Here is a 5,486-nt window from a genome sequence, read left to right on the forward strand (position 1 = left end):
GGCTAGTACTATATCCCTTGGTTCATATAGGCTAGTACTATATCCCTTGGTGCATATAGGCTAGTACTATATCCCTTGGTGCATATAGGCTAGTACTATATCCCTTGGTGCATATAGGCTAGTACTATATCCCTTGCTGCAGGAGGATGAGGGATGATCTTCTACAGCTGGACAATATAATGAGAGGAATAGATCTGGTAGATGCACAGAGAAGGGGAATCAAGAACCAGGGGGCTAGGTTTAAGATGAGGTGGGGGGGGGGGGTTAATCGGAACCTGAGGGGTATTTTTCACACAAAGGTTGGGGGGGTGTGGAACGAACTGCCAGAGGAGGTAGTTCAGCCCTGCACTCATAGAGTCATAGAGTGATATGGTGTGGAATCAGGCACTTTGGCCCAACTTGCCCACGCCAGCAAACAGGCCCCATCTACATTAGTTCCACCTGTCTGCATTTGGTCCATATCCCACCAAACCTGTCCTATTCATGTACCCAACCTGTCTAACTGTTTCACAAATATTGGGATAGCCCCTGCCTCAAATACCTCCTCAGGCAGTTTGTTCCATACATCCACCACCCATTGTGTGAAAAGGTTACCCCTCAGATTCCTATTCGATCATTTTCCATTCAACTTAAACGTATGTCCTCTGGACCTCGATTCTCCTACTCAGGGCAGGAGAAGCTGAGCATCTACCCGATCTATTCCTTTCATGATCTAAAACACGTCTATGAGATTACCCCTCATCCTCCTGCGCTCCAAGAAGACCAAGCCCAGCCAATTGATTATGTCTTCAAACTAACGCTGTCCATTCCAGATAACATCCTGGTGAATCTGTTCCGCGCTGTCTCTGGCAACAGGACATCATATCTATAATATGGTGACCAGAACTACACAGAAAGGCCTTGCAGATATTTTAAGTACAACTGAGGAGAGCACTGGAACTTGCAAGAGCAGTTAAGTCTTGATTTTTCTGTATTTGGGTGATCATTCGTAGTGTAAGTGTGTTCAGAATCAGACGCAGATGGGAAGTGAAACCATCAGTGAGTTCAGAGGTGTCCGTACCAATCAGGACGGGGCAAATGTTGTCAAAGGTGGTGAAAATATATTTGAGCAGCATGCGATGGAACTGGGTAGCTGGTTGTTACAGTATGTGAGATGTCCTTGGAATGGATGATACAAAGAACATACCTGTGTGTGACGTCAGTGTGGTCAATGATGGGTCTGGATAAGCAGTGACATTATCAGTGTGGTCAGTGATGGGTCTGGATAAGCAGTGACATTATCAGTGTGGTCAGTGATGTGTCTGGATAAGCAGTGACATTATCAGTGTGGTCAGTGATGGGTCTGGATAAGCAGTGACATTATCAGTGTGGTCAGTGATGGGTCTGGATAAGCAGTGACATTATCAGTGTGGTCAATGATGGGTCCGGATAAGCAGTGACATTATCAGTGTGGTCAATGATGGGTCTGGATAAGCAGTGACATTATCAGTGTGGTCAGTGATGTGTCTGGATAAGCAGTGACATTATCAGTGTGGTCAGTGATGGGTCTGGATAAGCAGTGACATTATCAGTGTGGTCAGTGATAGGTCCGGATAAGCAGTGACATTATCAGTGTGGTCAGTGATGGGTCCGGATAAGCAGTGACATTATCAGTGTGGTCAGTGATGGGTCTGGATAAGCAGTGACATTATCAGTGTGGTCAGTGATGGGTCTGGATAAGCAGTGACATTATCAGTGTGGTCAGTGATAGGTCTGGATAAGCAGTGATATTATCAGTAATTAATCTCATCTCTAATGAGCTCTCACTGCATCTTGCTGTTCTATCCGCGTTGGCAGGTGCAGACATATTTATTTGTTATTTTCATTTTAATAGGCAGTGGTTAAAATGAGTAAATAACTTTCTCCGGCATACAAGTGATAGAGTAACACATAATGCGTCTCCCCCAACACTCCTCACTCTCTCTGCCTCTCTCCCTCCCCCTCCGCCATTCACTCTCCCCACATACTAATCCCCCTCTTGCTCACCAATTTTCCGACCCTCTGACTTCCCACCTCCTCCCTTCTCTCCACACTCCTCCCCACTATCTCCCCACACTCTTCTCTGTCCTGCCACACTCCTCTAATCTCTCTCACCACACTGCTCCCCCTCTCTCTCCGCACTTCCTCTCTCCCCACTCTCCTCTCACTCTCCATCCCCACACTCCGTCTTTCTCCCCACACACTCACTACTCCTCCCCCTCTGTCTCCCCACACTCCTCCCCCTCTCTCTCTCCCCACATTCCTCCCCATCTCTCTCCCCACGCACAACCCCCTCTCTGCCCACACTCCTCCCCCTCTCTCTCCCCACACCCCCTCTATCTCTCCCACTACTCCACCACCCTCCCGTCACTCCTATCCCTCTCTCTCCCCTCCTCTCTGTCCCCATCCCTCCACTCTTTCCATACCATCCTTCCTCCCTCTCTCTCACACTCCTCCCTCCCCTGTCCCCTAAAACAACCTATTTCACCACACTCCTCCCCGTCATTTAACCCACACTCCCCCTCTCTCCCACCACACTCCCCCTCGCTCTCCACATTCATCCTACCTTCTCTCTCTTCCCACAGTATTCAATTCCTCTCCCCACATCCCCTCTCTTCCCATCCTCCATTCCCACACTCCTCCTCCTTTCACTCCACTCCTCCCCTTTCTCTCCCCACACACCTTCCTCTCTCCCCACTCACCTCCCTTACTCTCCACACTCCTTCCCTCTTCCTCTCCACAATCCTCACTCTCTCTCTCTCTCTCTCTCTGGATAAGCAGTGACATTATCAGTGTGGTCAGTGATGAGTCTGGATAAGCAGTGACATTATCAGTGTGGTCAGTGATGGGTCTGGATAAGCAGTGACATTATCAGTGTGGTCAGTGATGGGTGTGGATAAGCAGTGACATTATCAGTGTGGTCAGTGATGGGTCTGGATAAGCAGTGACATTATCAGTGTGGTCAGTGATGAGTATGGATAAGCAGTGACATTATCAGTGTGGTCAGTGATGGGTGTGGATAAGCAGTGACATGATCACATTAAATCTGACCCCGATGTTTTACATTTGATAAGATGTAAAATAAAGGATCCTTTCTTTTTTTCAATCAGATTTTATTGATTTTTCACAGAGATATATACAAAACAGTACATCATCGACATAAATAACATAAAATAAGAAAAATATCAAAAATGAATCAATAAATAAAGGTGATAGATAAATAAATAAATGCATATGCATGACAGTGTGGTACACTTACTAAATAAAATATTAAAAAGTAACGATTGTTATCTAGAGGTATTTCAATATTCGCACAAACATACCATCTAGTTCTATATAACACAATCTTCCAATATCTAGCTCGGCATTTATCTAGTTGGTGTCATGGCTCAAATAAACGATCCATTTTTCCCAGATCCTCTCAAAGAATCCCTTCTTTTTAATTCAAATGTTCGGTTCTAAAGGGTCAACTCAAGTTCAATATCCATAATTAATCTAAACTTTAATGAGAACTAACTCCATTTCGCTGCTCGATCCACGCTGGTAAACACGGCAGCTGAAGATGCATTAACTTGTTATTTTCTTCTTAATTAACACAGGTTAGAAATGGTAATGAACTCTCTCCGGCATACATTTGAAAGAATAATACACAACGCTGAAAATTAAAACGTATCTTCAGATCTGAGAAAGGGGGAGTTGAGTAACTGTGCTCTTCCCTTCGCCCAGTGGGAATATTAATTCCAGGCGGTGAACACTACCTGTGGGTCTATTCAATCTGCAGTTTATTTTGTAGTGAACTACTTCAGACCAGTCGACAGGTAGATGTGAATTCAAACCCTCAGGCCAGACAACAAGGTCGTTCTGAGAGTAAATGACCAACTCATCCGTCTGGGCTGTCTACACAGCGGCACAGAGAAAGCTGCCACACACGCAGACTTTATTTGTGTGCTTATTTATCAAGTAGTTCAAGCGAGAAAATCTCCCGTCGTGCAGTGCAAACCTGGCACTCGTAGACACTGAAATAAACACTTCAACGATCAAGGACTATTATAAAAATGACCAATGTATATGACAGGCAATTATGTTATGTTTTTTGCATCTTTGAGCAATGTGGACACCTGCTGATGTTTAATTCCTCTGATTTCAAGGCTACAGTTTAGCGGTAACCTAATATCCAAGAACATAAATGTGTATAGTAAAAGCTTATTTGGGTATGTCAAGAGTTTAAAAAATGGTAAGATAAATGTGGGTCCCTTGAAGACAGAAGCAGGCGAATTTATTAAGGAAACAAGGAAATGGCAGACGAGCTGACCAGGTACATTGGATCTGTCTTAATAAGGAAGACACAATCAATCTCCCAGATGTACTAGTGGACGGAGGTCTTAGGGTGACGGACGAACTGAAGGAAATTCACATTAGGCAGGAAATGGTGTTGGGTAGACTGACGGGATTGAAGGCTGATAATCCCCAGGGCCTGATGGTCTACATCACAGGGTACTTAAGGAAGTGGCTCTAGAAATTGTGGACGAATTGGTGATCATTTTCCAATGTTCTATAGATTCAGGAGCACTTCCCGTGGATTGGACGGTAGCTAATGTTATTCCTCTTTTTAAGAAAGGAGGGAGACAGAAAATGGGAAACATAGAAAATAGGTACAGGAGTAGTCCATTCGGCCCTTCGAGCCTGCACCGCCATTCAATATGATTATGGCTGATCATCCAGCTCAGTAACCTCTACCTGCCTTCTCTCCATACCCCCTGATCCCTTTAGCCACAAGGGCCACTTCTAACTCCCTCTTAAATATAGCCAATGAACTGGCCTCAACTACCTTCTGTTTATAGAGAATTCCACAGACTCACCACTCTCTGTGTGAAGAAATGTTTTCTCATCTCGGTCCTAAATGACTTCCCCCTTATCTTTAAGCTGTGACCCCTGGTTCTGAACTTCCCCAACATCGGGTACAATCTTCCCGCATCTAGCCTGTCCAACCCCTTAAGAATTTTATGTTTCTATAAGATCCCCCCTCAGTCTTCTAAATTCCAGCGAGTATAAGCCTAGTCGATCCAGTCTTCTTCATATGAAAGTCCTGCCATCCCAGGGATCAATCTGGTGAACCTTCTCTGTACTCCCTCTAAGGCTAGAATGTCTTTCCTCAGATTAGGAGACCAAAATTTCAGCAATCTCACCAATGCCTGTACAACTGCAGCAGAACCTCCCTGCTCCTATACTCAAATCCTCGCGCTATGAATGCCAACATACCATTCGCTTCCTTCACTGCCTGCTGCACCTGCATGCCCACTTTCAATGACTGGTGTACCACGACACCAGGTCTCGTTGCACCTCCCCCTTTTCCCTCTGATCTCCCCTCTCTCTCACACATTCTCTCCATCCACCACAAAACTCAACACATCAAGTAATGAATTGTTAAAATCTTTTAATATATAAAAGAGACAGAGAGAGAGACAGAG

Source organism: Rhinoraja longicauda, chromosome 37 (genome assembly GCF_053455715.1).
Source record: "Rhinoraja longicauda isolate Sanriku21f chromosome 37, sRhiLon1.1, whole genome shotgun sequence".
In the NCBI taxonomy this organism is placed as follows: domain Eukaryota; kingdom Metazoa; phylum Chordata; class Chondrichthyes; order Rajiformes; family Arhynchobatidae; genus Rhinoraja; species Rhinoraja longicauda.